This window comes from Phocoena sinus, chromosome 3, assembly GCF_008692025.1.
Source record: "Phocoena sinus isolate mPhoSin1 chromosome 3, mPhoSin1.pri, whole genome shotgun sequence".
Classification (NCBI taxonomy): Eukaryota; Metazoa; Chordata; class Mammalia; order Artiodactyla; family Phocoenidae; genus Phocoena; species Phocoena sinus.
The window spans coordinates 168,522,322-168,540,318 of record NC_045765.1 but is presented as its reverse complement, the minus strand read 5'-3'; positions in this window follow the sequence as shown (position 1 = coordinate 168,540,318).

Below are 17,997 nucleotides of genomic sequence, written 5' to 3'. Positions count from 1 at the left end.
GTCCCATTTGTTATTTTTGTTTTTTATTTCCATTACTCTAGAAGGTGGGTCAAAAAAGATCTTGCTGTGATTTATATCAAAGAGTGTTTTTCCTACGTTTTCCTCTAAGAGTTTTATCATGTCGTATATTTAGGTCTTTAATCCAGCTTGAGTTTATTTTTGTGTATAGTGTTAGGGAGTGTTCTAATTTCATCCTTTTACATGTAGCTGTCCAGTTTTCTCAGTACCACTTATTGAAGAGGCTTTCTTTTCTCCATTGTATATTCTTGTCTCCTTTGTCATAAATTAGGTGACCATAGGTGTGTGGGTTTACCTCTGGGCTTTCTATCCTGTACCATTAATCTATATTTCTGTTTTTGTGCCAGTATCATATCATCTTTTTTTTTTTTTTTTTTTTTTTAAACATCTTTATTGGGGTATAATTGCTTTACAATGGTGTGTTAGTTTCTGCTTTATAACAAAGTGAATCAGCTATACATATACATATGTTTCCATATGTCTTCCCTCTTGCGTCTCCCTCCCTCCCACTCTCCCCATCCCACCCTTCCAGGCTGTCACAAAGCACCGAGCTAATATCCCTGTGCCTTGCGGCTGCTTCCCCCCCAGCTATCTACCTTACTACGTTGTTAGTGTGTATATGTCCATGACTCTCTCTCGCCCTGTCAAAACTCACCCCTCCCCCTCCCCCATACCCTCAAGTCCGTTCTCCAGTAGGTCTGCGTCTTTATTCCTATCTTACCCTAGGTTCTTCATGACATTTTTTTCCCTTAAATTCCATATATATGTGTTAGCATACGGTATTTGTCTTTTTCTTTCTGACTTACTTCACTCTGTATGACAGACTCTAGGTCTATCCATCTCATTACAAATAGCTCAATTTCATTTCTTTTTAAGGCTGAGTAATATTCCATTGTGTATATGTGCCACATCTTCTTTATCCATTCATCCGATGATGGGCGCTTAGGTTGTTTCCATGTCCTGGCTATTGTAAATAGAGCTGCAATAAACATTTTGGTACATGACTCTATTTGAATTTTGGTTTTCTCAGGGTATATGCCAAGTAGTGGGATTGCTGGGTCATATGGTAATTCTATTTGTAGTTTTTAAGGAACCTCCATACTGTTCTCCACAGTGGCTGAACCAATTCACATTCCCACCAGCAGTGCAAGAGTGTCCCCTTTTCTCCACACCCTCTCCAGCATTTATTGTTTCTAGATTTTTTGATGATGGCCATTCTGACTGGTGTGAGATGATATCTCATTGTAGTTTTGATTTGCATTTCTCTAATGATTAATGATGTTGAGCATTCTTTCATGTGTTTTGTTGGCATTCTGTATATCTTCTTTGGAGAAATGTCTATTTAGGTCTTCTGCCCATTTTTGGATGGGGTTGTTTGTTTTTTGTTATTGAGCTGCATGAGCTGCTTGTAAATTTTGGAGATTAATCCTTTGTCAGTTGCTTCATTTGCAAATGTTTGTCTCCCATTCTGAGGGTTGTCTTTTGGTCTTGGTTATGGTTTTCCTTTGCTGTGCAAAAGCTTTGAAGTTTCATTAGGTCCCATTTGTTTATTTTTGTTTTTATTTCCATTACTCTAGGAGGTGGGTCAGAAAGGATCTTGCTGTGATTTATGTCATAGAGTGTTCTTCCTATGTTTTCTTCTAAGAGTTTGATAGTTTCTGGCCTTACATTTAGGTCTTTAATCCATTTTGAGCTTATTTTTGTGTGTATGGTGTTAGGGAGTGATCTAATCTCATACTTTTACATGTACCTGTCCAGTTTTCCCAGCACCATTTATTGAAGAGGCTGTCCTTTCTCCACTGTACATTCCTGCCTCCTTTATCAAAGATAAGGTGTCCATATGTGCGTGGGTTTTATCTCTGGGCTTTCTATCCTGTTCCACTGATCTATCTTTCTGTTTTTTGTGCCAGTAACCATACTGTCTTGATTACTGTTGCTTTGTAATATAGTCTGAAGTCAGGGAGCCTTATTCCTCCAGGCTCCTTTTTTCGTTCTCAAGATTGCTTTGGCTATTCGGGGTCTTTTGTGTTTCCATACAAATTGCGAAATTTTTTGTTCTAGTTCTGTGAAAAATGCCAGTGGTAGTTTGATAGGGATTGCATTGAATCTGTAGATTGCTTTGGGTAGTAGAGTCATTTTCACAATGTTGATTCTTCCCATCCAAGAACATGGTATATCTCTCCATCTATTTGTATCATCTTAATTTCTTTCATCAGTGTCTTATAATTTTCTGCATACCAGGTCTTTCGTATCCCTTAGGTAGGTTTTATTCCTAGATATTTTATTCTTTTTGTTGCAATGGTAAATGGGAGTGTTTTCTTGATTTCACTTTCAGATTTTTCATCATAGTATATAGGAATGCCAGAGATTTCTGTGCATTAATTTTGTATCCTGCTACTTTACCAAATTCATTGATTAGCTCTAGTAGTTTCTGGTAGCATGCTTTAGGATTCTCTATGTATAGTATCATGTCATCTGCAAACAGTGACAGCTTTACTTCTTCTTTTCGATTTGGATTCCTTTTATTTCCTTTTCTTCTCTGATTGCTGTGGCTAAAACTTCCAAACTATGTTGAATAAGAGTGGTGAGAGTGGGCAACCTTGTCTTGTTCCTGATCTTAGTGGAAATGCTTTCAGTTTTCACCATTGAGGATGATGTTTGCTGTGGGCTTGTCATATATGGCTTTTATTATGTTTAGGAAAGTTCCCTCTATGCCTACTTTCTGGAGGGTTTTTATCATAAATGGGTGTTGAATTTTGTCGAAAGCTTTCTCTGCATCTATTGAGATGATCATATGGTTTTTTCTCCTTCAATTTGTTAATATGGTTTATCACATTGATAGATTTGCGTATATTGAAGAATCCTTGCATTCCTGGAATAAACCCCACTTGATCATGGTGTATGATCCTTTTAATGTGCTGTTGGATTCTGTTTGCTAGTATTTTGTTGAGGATTTTTGCATCTATGTTCATCAGTGATATTGGCCCTGTAGTTTTCTTTCTTTGTGACATCCTTGTCTGGTTTTGGTATCAAGGTGATGGTGGCTTCGTAGAAGGAATTTGGGAGTGTTCCTCCCTCTGCTATATTTTGGAAGAGTTTGAGAAGGATAGGTGTTAGCTCTTCTCTAAACGTTTGATAGAATTCACCTGTGAAGCCATCTGGTCCTGGGCTTTTGTTTGTTGGAAGGTTTTTAATCACAGTTTCAATTTCAGTGCTTGTGATTGGTCTGTTCATATTTTCTATTTCTTCCTGATTCAGTCTTGGCAGGTTGTGCATTTCTAAGAATTTGTCCATTTCTTCCAGATTGTCCATTTTATTGGCATAGAGTTTCTTGTAGTAATCTCTCATGATTTTTTTTATTTCTGCAGTGTCAGTTGTTACTTCTCCTTTTTCATTTCTAATTCTATTGATTTGAGTCTTCTCCCTTTTTTTCTTGATGAGTCTGGCTAGTGGTTTATCTATTTTGTTTATCTTCTCAAAGAACCAGCTTTTAGTTTTATTGATCTTTGCTATTGTTTCCTTCATTTCTTTTTCATTTATTTCTGATCTGATTTTTATGATTTCTTTCCTTCTGCTAGCTTTGGGGTTTTTTTGTTCTTCTTTCTCTAATTGCTTGAGGTGCAAGGTTAGTTTGTTTATTCGAGATGTTTCCTGCTTCTTAAGGTGGGCTTGTATTGCTATAAACTTCCCCCTTAGAACTGCTTTTGCTGCATCCCATAGGTTTTGGGTCGTTGTGTCTCCATTGTCATTTGTTCTAGGTATTTTTTGATTTCCCCTTTGATTTCTTCAGTGATCACTTCATTATTAGTAGTGTATTGTTTAGCCTCCATGTGTTTGTATTTTTTAAAGATCTTTTCCTGTAATTGATATCTAGTCTCATGGCGTTGTGGTCGGAAAAGATACTTGATACAATTTCAGTTTTCTTAAATTTACCAAGGCTTGATTGTGACCCAAGATATGATCTATCCTGGAGAATGTTCCATGAGCACTTGAGAAAAATGTGTATTCTGTTGTTTTTGGATGGAGTGTCCTATAAATATCAATTAAGTCCATCTTGTTTAATGTATCATTTAAAGCTTGTGTTTCCTTATTTATTTTCATTTTGGATGATCTGTCCATGGGTGAAAGTGGGGTGTTAAAGTCCCCTACTATGAATGTGTTACTGTTGATCTCCCCTTTTATGGTTGTTAGTATTTGCCTTATGTATTGAGGTGCTCCTATGGTTGGGTTGCATAAATATTTACAATTGTTATATCTTCTTCTTGGATCGATCCCTTGATCATTATGTAGTGTCCTTCTTTGTCCCTTTTAATAGTCCTTATTTTAAAGTCTATTTTGTCTGATATGTGAATTGCTACTCCAGCTTTCTTTTGGTTTCCATTTGCATGGAATATCTTTTTCCATCCCCTTACTTTCAGTCTGTATGTGTCTCTAGTTCTGAAGTGGGTCTCTTGTAGACAGCATATATAAGGGTCTTGTTTTTGTATCCATTCAGCCAATCTGTGTCTTTTGGTGGGAGCATTTAGTCCATTTACATTTAAGGTAATTATCGATATGTATGTTCCTATTTCCATTTTATATATTGTTTTGGGTTCGCTACTATAGGTCGTTTCCTTCTCTTGTGTTTCGTGTCTAGAGAAGTTCCTTTAGCATTTGTTGTAAAGCTGGTTTGGTGGTGCTGAACTCTCTCAGCTTTTGCTTGTCTGTAAAGGTTTTAATTTCTCCATCAAATGTGAATGAGATCCTTGCTGGGTAGAGTAGTCTTGGTTGCAGGCTATTCTCCTTCATCACTTTCAGTATGTCCTGCCACTCCCTTCTGGCTTGTAGGGTTTCTGCTGAGAGATCAGCTGTTAACCTTATGGGGATTCCCTTGTGTGTTATTTGTTGTTTTTCCCTTGCTGCTTTTAATATGCTTTCTTTGTATTTAATTTTTGACAGTTTGATTAATATGTGTCTTGGCGTGTTTCTCCTTGTATTTATCCTGTATGGGACCCTCTGTGCTTCCTGGACTTGATTAACTATTTCCTTTCCCATATTAGGGAAGTTTTCAACTATAATCTCTTCAAATATTTTCTCAGTCCCTTTCTTTCTTTCTTCTTCTTCTGGAACCCTATAATTCGAATGTTGGTGCGTTTCATGTTGTCCCAGAGGTCTCTGAGACTGTCCTCAGTTCTTTTCATTCTTTTTTCTTTATTCTGCTCTGCAGTAGTTATTTCCACTACTTTATCTTCCAGGTCACTTATCCGTTCTTCTGCCTCAGTTATTCTGCTATTGATCCTATCTAGAGTGCTTTTAATTTCATTTATTGCATTGTTCATCGTTGCTTGTTTCATCTTTATTTCTTGTAGGTCCTTGTTAACTGTTTCTTGCATTTTGTCCATTCTACTTCCAAGATTTCGGATCATCCTTACTATCATTATTCTGAATTCTTTTTCAGGTAGATTGCCTATTTCCTCTTCATTTGTTAGGTCTGGTGGGTTTTTATCTTGCTCCTTCATCTGCTGTGTGTTTTTCTGTCTTCTCATTTTGCTTATCTTACTGTGTTTGGGGTCTCCTTTTTGCAGGCTGCACGTTCGTAGTTCCCGTTGTTTTGATGTCTGTCTCCAGTGGCTAAGGTTGTTTTCAGTGGGTTGTGTAGGCTTCCTGGTGGAGGGGACTAGTGCCTGTGTTGTGCTGGATGAGGCTGGATCTTGTCTCTCTAGTGGGCAGGTTCACGTCTGGTGGTGTGTTTTGGGGTGTCTGTGGCCTTATTATGATTTTAGGCAGCCTCTCTGCTAATGGGTGGGGTTGTGTTCCTGTTTTGCTAGTTGTTTGGCATAGGTTGTCCAGCACTGTGGCTTGCTGGTCGTTGAGTGAAGCTGGGTGCTGGTGTTAAGATGGAGGTCTCTGGGAGATTTCCACCGTTTAATATTATGTGGAGCTGGGAGGTCTCTTGTTGACCAGTGTCCTGAAGTTGGCTCTCCTACCTCAGAGGCAGAGCCCTGACTCCTGGCTGGAGCACCAAGAGCCTTTCATCCACACAGCTCAGCATAAAAGGGAGAAAAAGTAGGGAGAATTAGTAGAAGTATGAGTAAAGAAAGAAGGAAAGGAGGAAAGGAAGGAAGGAGAAAGAAGCAAAGAAGGAAAGAAAGGAGGGAGGGAGGGAGGGAGGGAGGAAGGAAGGAAGGAGGGAAAGAAGGAAAAAAGACAGAAAGAAGATGATACAGTAAAAATAAAATAAAGTATAATATAGTTATTGAATTAAAAAATATTTAGAAAAAAAAAAAAGGGACGGATAGAACCTTAGGACAAATGTTGGAAGCAAAGCTATACAGAGAAAATCTTACACAGAAGCATACACATACACCTTCACAAAAAGAGGTAAAGGGGGAAAAATCATAAATCCTGCTCCCTGAGACCACCTCCTCAATTTGGGGTGATTCGTTGTCTAAAGGAGGGAAGGAAGGAAGGAAAGAAAGAAAGAACGAAGGTAAAGTATAATAAAGTTATTACAATTAAACTTAATTATTAAGAAAAAGAATTTTTAAAAAAAAGTCATGGACGGATAGAGCCCTAGGACAAATGGTGGAAGCAAGAGTATACAGACAGGATCTCACACAGAAGCATACACGTACACCTTCACAAAAAGAGGAAAAGGGAAAAAAATCATAGATCTCGCTCCTAAAGTCCACCTCTTCAATTTGGGATCATTCCTTGTCTATTCAGGTATTCCACAGATGCAGGGTATATCAAGTTGATTGTGGAGCTTTAACCCGCTGCTTCTGTGGCTGCTGGGAGAGATTTCCCTTTCTCTTCTTTGTTCTCACAGCTCACAGGAGCTCAGCTTTGGATTTGGCCCTACCTCTGCGTGTAGGTCGCTGGAGGGCGTCTGTTTTTTCGCTCAGACAGGACGGGGTTAAAGGAGCCGCTGATTCGGGGCCTCCGGCTCACTCAGGCCGGGGGTTGGGGGATGGGGGAAGGAGGGGCACTGCGTGCGGGGCGGGCCTGCGGCGGCAGAGGCGGCGTGACGCTGCACCAGCCTGAGACCCGCCGTGCGTACTCCCGGGGAAGTTGTCCCTGGATCCCGGGAACCTGGCAGTGGCGGGCTGCACAGGCTCCGCGGAAGAGGGGTGTGGAGAGTGACCTGTGCTCGCACACAGGCCCCTTGGTGGCGGCAGCAGCAGCCTTAGCGTCTCCCGCCCGTCTCTGGGGTCCGCGGCTTTAGCCGCGGCTCGCGCCCGTCTCTGGGGTTTGCGCTTTCAGCCGCGGCTCACGCCCGTCTCGGGGGGCTCGCGCCCTCAGCCGCGGCTCGCGCCCGTCTCTGGGGTTCGCGCTCTGGAGTTCCTTTAAGCAGCGCTCTTAAACCCCTCTCCTCGCGCACCAGGAAACAAAGAGGGAAGAAAAAGTCTCTTGCCTCTTCGGCCGGTGCAGGCTTTTCCCCGAACTCCCTCCCGGCTAGTCGTGGTGCACTAACCCCTTCAGGCTATGTTCAAGCCGCCAACCCCAGTCCTCTCCCTGAGCTCCGTCCAAAACCAAAACCCGAGCCTCAGCTCGCAGCCCCGCCCGCCCCGGCGGGTGAGCAGACAAGCCACTCGGGCTGGTGAGTGCCGGTCAGCACCGATCGTCTGTGCAGGAATCTCCCCGCTTTGCCCTCCGCACCCGTCGCTGTGCACTACTCCGCGGTCCCGATACTCCCCCCTCTGCCTCCCGCAGTCTCCGCCCGTGGAGGGGCTTCCTAGTGTGTGGAAACTTTTCCTCCTTCACAGCTCCCTCCCACTGGTGCAGGTGCCGTCCTTATTCTTTTGTCTCTGTTTTTTCTTTTGCCCTACCCAGTTACGTGGGGAGTTTCTTGCCTTTTGGGAGGTCTGAGGTCTTCTGCCAGCCTTCAGTAGGAGTTCTGTAGGAGTTGTTCCACGTGTGGATGTATTTCTGGTGTATCCGTGGGGAGGAAGGCGATCTCCGTGTCTTACTCTTCCGCCATCTTCAAGGTCCCCCCCCATATCATCTTGATTACTGTAGCTTTGTAGTATAGTCTGAAGTTGAGGAGTCTGATTCCTTCAGCTGCATTTTTCTTTCTCAATACTGCTTTGGCTATTCAGGGTCTTTTCTGTTTCCATACAAACTGTGAAATTTTTGTTCTAATTCTGTGAAAAATGCCATTGGTAATTTGATAGAGATTGCATTGAATCTGTAGATTGCTTTGGGTAGTATAGTCATTTTCATAATATTGATTCTTCCATTCCAAGAACATGTTATATCTCTCCGTCTGTTTGTGTCATCTTTAATTTCTTTCATCAGTGTTTTATAGTTTTCTGAGTAAAGGTCTTTTGCCTCCTTAAGTAGGTTTATTCCTAGGTATTTTATTCTTTTTGTTGTAATGATAAATGAGACTGTTTCCTTAATTTCTCTTTCTGATCTTTCATTGTTAGTGTATAGGAATGCAAGGGATTTCTGTGCATTAATTTTGTAACCTGCAACTTTACCAAATTCATTGATTAGCTCTAGTAGTTTTCTGGTGAAATCTTTAAGATTTTCTATGTATAGTATCATGTCATCTGCAAACAATGACTGTTTTACTTCTCCTCTTCCAATTTGGATTACTTTTATTTCTTTTTCTTCTTGATTGCCATGGCTAGGACTTCCAAAACTATGTTGAATAATAGTGGTGAGAGTGGACATCCTTGTTCTGTTCATGATTTTGAGGAAATTCCTTCAGTTTTTCATCATTGAGAATGATGTTTGCTGTGGTTTTGTCATATGTGGCCTTTATTATGTTGAGGTATGTTCCTTCTGTTTCGACTTTCTGGAGATTTTTCATAAAACTCATTTCATAAATGGGTGTTGAATTTTGTCAAAAGTTTTTTCTGCATTTATTGAGATGATCATAAAGATTTTGTTCTTTAATTTGTTAATATGGTGTATCACATTGATTGATTTGCATATATTGAAGAATCCTTGCATTACTGGGATAAATCCCACTTGGTCATGGTGTATGATCCTTTTAATATGTTGTTGGATTCTGTTCGTTAATACTTTGTTGAAGATTTTTGCATCTATCTTCATCAGTGATATTGGTCTGTAATTTTCTTTTTTGTGTGATATTTTTCATTTTGGTATCAGCATGATGTTGCCTTCCTAAAAGGTGTTTGGGAGTTTGCCTCCCTCTGCAATTTTTTGGAAGAGTTTCAGCAGGATAGGTATTAGCTCGTCTCTAAATGTTTGGTAGAATTCACTTGTGAAGTCATCTGGTCCTGGACTTTTGCTTGTTTGAAGATTTTTAATTACAGTTTCAATTTCATTACTTGTGATTTGTCTGTTTATATTTTCTATTTCTTCCTGGTTCATTCTTGGAAGGTTTGGCCTTTCTACAAATTTGTCTGTTTCTTCCCGGTTGTCCATTTTATTGGCATATAAATGCTTGTAGTAATCTCTTATGATACTTTGTATTTCTGTGGTGTCGATTGTAATTTCTCCTTTTACATTTCTAGTTTTATTGATCTGAATCCTCTCCCTTCTTTTCTTGATGAATCTAGCTAAAGGTTTATCAGTTTTGTTTATCTTCTCAAAGAACCAACTTTTTGTTTCATTGATCTTTGCTATTGTTATTTTCATTTCTATTTCATTTATTTCTGCTCTGATATTTATGATTTCTTTCCTTCTACTAACTTCGGGTTTTTTTGTTCTTCATTCTCTAGTTGCCTTAGGTGTAAAGGTAGATCATTTATTTGAGATTTTTCTTTTCTCTCGAGGTGAGATTGAGTTGCTATAAACTCGGCTCAGAATTGATTTGCTGTGTCCCATAGGTTTGGGGTTGTCATGTTTTTGTTGTCATTTGTTTCTACTTATTTATTTTTACTTCCTCTTTGACTTATTCAGTGATCTCTTGGCTATTTAGCAGTGAGTTGTTTAGCCTCCATGTGTTTGTGTTTATTACAATTTTTTTTTCCTGTAATTGATTTCTAATCTCATAGAGTTGTGGTTGGAAAAGGTGCTTGATACAATTTCAATTTTCTTAAATTTTCTGAGGCTTGATTTGTGACCCAGGATGTGATCTATCCTGGAGGGTGTTCCAAGTGCACTTGAGAAGAAAGTGTATTCTGCTGCTTTCAGATGGAGTGTCCTATAAATATTAATTAAGTATATGTGGTCTAATGTGTTATTTAAGGCTTGTGTTCCCTTATTTATTTTCTTTCTGGATGATCTGTCCATTGGTGTAAATGGGTGTTAAAATCCCCCATTATTATTGTGTTACATCGATTTCCCCTTTTATGGCTGTTAGCATTTGCCTTATGTATTGAGGTGCTCCTATTTTGGGTGCATAAATATTTATGATTGTTATATCTTCTTCTCAAATTGATTCCTTGATCATTATGTAGTGTCCTTCCTTGTCACTTTTAACAGTCTTTATTTTAAAGTCTGTTTTTTCTGAAAAAAACATTTGTGATAAACACTGTATTTCTTACTGGTGACAGTTTTCTTCTTAAAAATAAATTAATCAAGAGTTTAAGCAGGAAACTGGAATCCAATCATCAAAACTGACCTAAATAGTGAAGGACTTGAATAGACATTTCTCCAAGGAAGGTACACAGATAGCCAACAGGCACATGAAAAGATGCTCATAATCAGTAATAGTCAGGGAAAGGCAAGTCAAATCCACAATGAGATATCACCTCACACTGGTTAGGTTGGCTATCATCCAAAAAACAGAACATAATGATGGTTGGCGAGAACATGGAGAAATCAGAACCTTTGTACTCTGTTGTCAGAAATGTAAAATGGTGCAGCCACTATGGAGCCAGTATGGAGGTTCCTCAAGAAATTAAAATAGAACTACTATCCAATCCTGCAACCTCACTTCAGGGTATTTATCGAAAAGAATTGAAATCAGGATCTCAAAGAAATATCTGCACTCCCATGTTCACTGCAGCATTATTCACAATAGCCAAGCTATGGAAACAGCCTCAGTGTCCTTCCATGGGTAAGTGGATACTGATAATGTGGAATATACATGTAATGGAATATTATTCAGCCATAAAAATAAGGAAATCCTGCCATATGCAACAAAATAATGAAAATTATAGACATTTTCTTAAGTAAAATAAGCCAGTCACAGAAAGACAAATACTACCTCATTCCACTTCTCTGAGGAATCTAAAATATTCAAATGTATACAAGCAGAGAATAGAATGGGTGTTGCCAGGGGCTGGGGAGGGGAGGAAATGAGGAGATGTTTAGTGGGTATAAAGCTTCAGTTACACAAGTTAAGTTCTATACATCTGCTATACAACATTTTGACAATAGCTAATAACACTGTATTGTGCACATAAACATTTGTTAAGAGGGTAAATCTCATTTGTTCTTACCACAATAAAAAAAAGAAAGAAAGAAAACAAACCCTTGGGAGTTCTTCTGTGAGTCATGGTCCCCATTTGCTCCTAATTGATAAAATTTTATCTTTCTGTTTGGGATGATTTTTGTCTTGTTCTATTTAATGAGGCTTAGTCCATTAGGAAGATCACTGGGAGGGGTCAAAGAAATGAATTCCCACCGGTTCTAATGGAAAGAAAAAAACCTCTATCTGTAGGCTGAAAGAGCCTTTTCTAATTAATAAGGAGAACATTTCTCTTCTGTGAGCATGAGGCTGTGTCTACTTGAAACACCCAGGTCAATTACAAGTGAAAAATACAGCTTCAGTAATTTGGTAGGAATTCAGAAAACAGAACTTTCTTTCTGCCCAAGCCAACAACAGTATTTCTGTCTGTTTCTGTCCTTCCCAAGACCAATTAGTCCTGAGGATCATACAAAGCTGTAGTCCATTTTCATTGGTCCAGAGTAGATGGTGGTCAAAAATATTTTGTAATAAGTCAAAGAAGTCTGTGGTATTACTTGTCATTTGTCATTTGTCTTCACAAAAATGAATAAAATCATAAAAATATGGACCAAATGCTGTGTGTGTGTATGTGTTTGTCTGATAAGTTCAGGCTCAAATGGACATAAAAGATGAAAGGATTGTATATCTGCACACTTTAACTTAAAACAGGTTCAATTTTGTTATGATTTCAAACACTTTCCTCACTTATTGAAAATATAGTCCTGGAAATTAGATTTCTAGTGAAAACAAAGACATCTCTCTTGTTGCTAAATTTTAGTTGTCTTAAAATATATTCCTTGGGCTTCCCTGGTGGCACAGTGATTAAGAATCTGCCTGCCAATGCAGGGGACATGGGTTCGATCCCTGGTCCATGAAGATCCTACATGCCACGGAGCAACTAAGCCCGTGAGCCACAGCTACTGAGCCCACGTGCTGCAACTACTGAAACCCACATGCCTAGAGCCCGTGCTCCACAACAAGAGAAGCCACTCCAATGAGAAGCTCACACACCACAACGAAGAGTAGCCCTTGCTTGCCACAACTAGAGAAAGCCCATGTGCAGCAATGAAGACCCAAGGTAGCCAAAAATAAATAAATAAATAAATAAATAAATAAATAAATAAATAAATAAATAAATAAAAATTCCTCATTATCTCAATGTGTGAAAGATAATTTGACACAATATTTAATCCTGGATTCCCTTATCTTGGTTCTTTTTTCACCAGTATAACTTCCAGCTTTCTGATGAGCGAGAGTTTTACAATATGTTGAGTACAAATAATCTGGAATTAACTTCCTGTCCACAATTACTTGATTAATTTGATATTCTGGAGGTTCTTCCATTATTTTCTGTAGAGAAATTGATCTTTTAAACAGATTTTTCAAGTATTTATTTTTATATTATCCTCATAAATGCACTCAGACAGTGTCTTGTAAGTTTGTATTTGAAAAATTATGGTTAAAGCAACAATGGAGCATCCTTGGTACTGAGTAAAGTTATCGATTGATCTGGAAAGCACACGTCATTCTTTGCCCTCCAATTGCATTGACCTTTTTCTGTTGTTTGGTGTGACTTTCCCTCTATGTACAATTTTACTCAGTTGGTTAAGAAGCATAGAATAATTTTTTCTATTATTGAAATTCAAAAATATAGAGTTTAATTAGCTTGATTGTTTGCATCCACACTGGTGTTTTTAGTTCACAGGGGTTTGCTAAATAAAACAAGCAAACTACTACATTTTTAATCATCAATCAAGGCCCCTTTTGCATTTCTCTAGGCCTTTACTGCCAATTTCATAAGAGCGCACCTTTATTACCTGAATTTTATAGGCTGTGACACAACTAGATTTTGGCTCAAAGCTGAGCCCAGTGGTTGAGGGATGGCTGAATGAAGGAGTGGACACCTTAATTAGAGACTAAGTAAGAAGTATTTCAGTTAGTAATGTAAAATTTTTGTCTGCTTCATTCAATTTTGTATACAATTTTAATTTTATCAAAGTGGTACCTATGCATGTTTAAAAGGTTTACTATTAGAAAAAGAGCAGAGCAAAATAGTGTCCTCTATGTTACTATTCCCTATCTTTGAGTCTTCTCCCCCAGAGGTGACAACTGTTTTTTTTTAGACTGTTTCTTCTGACATTTAGTTCTTATTCCTATTGCTTGAACTTCTAATTATAAGAATTTCTTTTGATTTCATACTATCAAAAAATATTTAATACTCTTTTATGCACCCTCAACACAAACTCACTTTCCCAATCCTCCAGACATAGTTATATGTCTGTTTTGGTTAAAACAATATTCTGAGATTGCATTGTCATGCCTGCATGAGTGCTGTCTATGACTAAGCTACAGAGTATACTAGGATTGGATTTCTCCTGCTGGACAACTTTTTGTCTCTAGTGTTAATTATGCCATGTTTTTATCTTTTTATTTTTTGAATTTTATTTTATTTTTATACAACAGGCTCTTATTATCTATTTTATACATCTTAGTGTATATATGTCAATCCCAATCTCCCAATTCTTCCCACCACCATGTTTTTAATTTGTTTAGTTTTCTGTACACCAGAGGCTAGCCCATACCAATCTCTCCAACACACTAGGAATCCATCCATCGTACTTCATTTTTTCCCCTCGAGTTGTCCATTTTCCTCCTTCATTCTGGAACTTTCCAGACTCGGCAGAGCTGGTTTTCTGAGGACCCACTTCAGCTCCACCCTGGGATTCTCATTGTTTCCTTTTCTCCTATTGGATTCCTTGTTCCTCAAGCCCCATGTTTCCCTCTTTCTTGGTAAACTCATTTGGTGGAGTGTATCCCCAAATGGCTTCCTGAGTGAGGATCCGTGAAATAAATATTTAGTGCTTTTGCATATCTGACAATTTATTTTCTGGATATAGAATCCTGGTTGGGACATGACTTTCCCTTTTGCATTTGAACATTCTGTTCATTGTCTTGTAGCTTTCAGTCTCACTCTTGAGAAGCCTAATGCCATTATGCTCCCTGATCCTCTTCTTTCGATTTTTGAGATCTTTAGTGTTTTGGACTTTCACAGTTATGTGTCTTGGTGAGGGATATTTTAAAAAATCCCTGGATTGGACATTTTGTGGGCTCTTTCAACGAGCAAAATAATGTTCTTCAATTCTATGAAATTATATTTATATAGTTCACATGATAATTCCTTCCTTTTTGCTATCATCTTTTATAAATTCTATTATTTAGATTTTTAAACTTAACAAATTGATCTTATTTTCTGATATTATTTTCCTGTTTTCCATTTCTTTGCCATTTTCTTTCTACTTTTTGGGGCCTGGGAAATTTTTTGACCTTTCCTCTAAGCTGATCTCCTGATCTCCTTTGATTCCCTCTTAGTCCTGCACCTCAGGACCCTGGTATGTGGCGATCATTTTTAAAAAGCTCTTTGTTAATTATCTGATTATTTGTAAATAATCTTTTGAAAAAAATACCATCCCATTTTTAATTGATGCAGTTCTTCTTTTATGAAATCTTTTTCTAACACTTTTACTGAAGTCTAATATATACATATATGTTCATTTTAGGTCTGGGGTTAAATCAAGGAAATGGAGCTTAGTTTCATGTTTGGAATTATGGAGATTATTATTATTTTTTTAAAGGGACAGACAAGAAGGGAGAAATGTGAGTGGAGTCAAGAATTAGGGGAAGTAGAAATTTAAGCCAAATATATCCACGTGAATATAATTATCTGGCAATGGGCAGAAGCCCTGTGGAGGATTATGGACTTTCTATAGGATATATGACAGAGAGCTTGAACCAATTTTATCTTATTCTCAAAGTTTTGGCAGTTTTGACCAACATCTGGATCACAGCAAGTTTTTCTATATATGTGTATATATGCTTATCTAATATACTTTTTGTCTGTGTGGTTCCCCATCTTCTCCACGTCCCCTGGGTCCATCCACGTGCTCATGTGTGCACACAGCCACACAGCATACACCTTGTTTTCCACACAAGTCTTCTTTTCACTGTACTCATAATATCTTTATGGACCTGTATCTTTCATTCATCCTCTGTACGGGGAATTTTGACTAATGGCACCCAGCTCAAAGTGGAAAGAACTTTCTACGCCTGCAGGCAGAATTCATCTTTCACTTCTCTGTCCCTATACAGCGCTCTGTATTGGTAGCACGGATCAGGCTGCAGGGGATGGCAAGAGAGGTGTCTGCCGGCTTCCGCATCTCTGGGGAGAAGTGGTCAGCCTCTAGATGCATGCTGAATTAGAAACCTGACCCCCAGGCAGCAGCTTTTGTTTTAGGCAGCTGAACCCCTTTCAGGGAAGGACTGGGAGCTGGAGGTGTCTGCCTGAGACCCAGGTTGGTCACCACAGTGTCTACTCCCAGCCCATTAAGAGCTGCTTCTTGGTTTGCTATAGTCTCATGGGTCATGTGGATGCAAGCCTCACGGGCTTCCAGAGCTACATGTGTCCCTCAAATGGGAGTCTTAAAGTTGGGGTGCTAAATGTGAGTGCAATCCTTCTGCTCTTCAGAGAGAAGCTGAGTGTTGGGAGTTCCTTCCTGATTGTATGGCACGGTGCCAGAGACAGGCAAGAGTGTGTCTCAGCCTTTCCTACCTGCTTGATGTCAGTGTTTCCTCATTCACCTGATGTGTGAGAGTCACTCAGCTAGCTTCTGGATTTCTTTCAGCAGGAATTACTCTGTGTGTAGTTCTACATTTGGTGTGTTCATGGGAGGAGGGGACCCCTGGAACATCCTCTTTTTAAAAAGATGAAAAACCTTTTCTTCTAGCTACAAGTTGGAAGTTCTTCAAATGAAATATTACAGGGTTCTAAGAAGAATGGTTTTATTGTTGTGCTTTTCTTTTACATGTTTCATCAAACACAGGGCACAGGCTCTGAAGTTCTGCTTAGTGATGAGATTTACAGAGGTAATTTGTTCCTTCATTCATGGTTAATATATTTGCCAACAAATTATTGTTCTTAATAGTTTCATTTCCCTGCTGACAGCCAGACCTGGACGGGGTGATTAATCCACCTGGGGCTCAGGTGCGCCTTCCCGACCGTGTTGAGAGCAGGCTGCACTGTCACCCTCCAGAGTGAGAATGCACAGTGGCTATCACCTGGCAGGCAAAGCTGTCACCGTGCAGGTGCCATGCTCTTCCTTGTCAAATATCCACCAAGATTTCCACACAAGCAAGTGAAATGAACTAATGCAACTACAAACAGTGGGGCTATTTCTTTGACTTGCTTGGGTTCTTGGACCTTTTTACAAACTTTATAATCATGTATCTGTTAACCATCAATGTAGCCTTCAGTGCTCAACTGGTGCTATGAGATGAACTGGCCAACACTGACCTTGCCATACATAGTTTTTCTGAGTTCTGCTCTTATTTCCCTATTAATAAGGCTTCCTAGGAATTTAGGGAAATATTCCTGTAAGATGACAAGCCACGCAACCCTTTCCAGTTATCTGATCTACATCCACAGTCCTAAATGATGGTCTGAAACTCTATTACGATGGTCTCATCCCTCTCCAGATGATGACACAGTTGAGAGAAGGATGGATATCAGTTGAGAGGTTTTATTTCCCTTTCATTGATGCAGATATTCTATTCCCCCTTAAAGAGAGCTGTTAGTTCTGTTTACTGATCCAAAACAACTGGGATGTCTAGTTTTGGGTTGGCTATTTGGACATTATGTGGATTCTTATTCCCCAAGTAAATGTTTGTGAGCTGTTTCTGAATGCAGGATGCCTACGTACAGATGCCAGACTCAAGGCTCCCCCCGCCCTCTTTGCTAATCACTCACTAGAAGTGAATAGACAGAGGAAGAGAGTGTTCAGTGTGTCTATGTTCATATGTGCAGACCATCTCAAACTCTCTCACAGAGCCTTTTGTACTGCGGACAGTAGACTGCTTTTCCTATCTCTTCAAAGATTTAGGATTTATCTTTAATCTCATCTAGAGCACTAAACCACAACTAATATAAGCTGAGATAATGTATTTAACTGCAACTTCTGAGAAATTATTGACAGTATTTTAAAGGCAGTAGCTTCTATAGCATCTAGAATGAGAACTAAATAGTAAGGAAAATTACGATGTGCCTAAAAATGTCTTATCAGACCAAAGATCAAAGGAATTCTGTCACTAAAACATAGCATGAGTTCTACCTGATGGACTCATATTTGTTAGAGTGAGCAGATAAAATTAACACGAGATCATATATATATATATAGGACCCCTTCCAACCCATGCTTATATAATTTTTATTTTTGCCACCTATGATGGTTAATTTTATGCGTCCACATGGCTAGGCTAAGGGATGCCTTGCTAGCTAGTAAAATATAATTTCTGGGTATATCTGTGAGGGTGTTTCTGGAAGAAATTAGCATTTGAATCAGTGGACTGTGTAAGGAAGATCTGCCCTCACTAATGTGGGCAGGCATCATCCAATTCATTCAGGGCCCAAATAGAACAAAAAGGCAGGTAGGTGGAATTCTCTCTCTCTGCTTGAGTTGGACTTCCATCCCCTCCTGCCCTCAGGTATCAAAGCTCCTAGTTCCTGGACCTTTGGACACCAGTAGCCATCCAGCTCTAGGTATTCGGGCTCAAACTGAATTATACCACTGGCTTTCCTG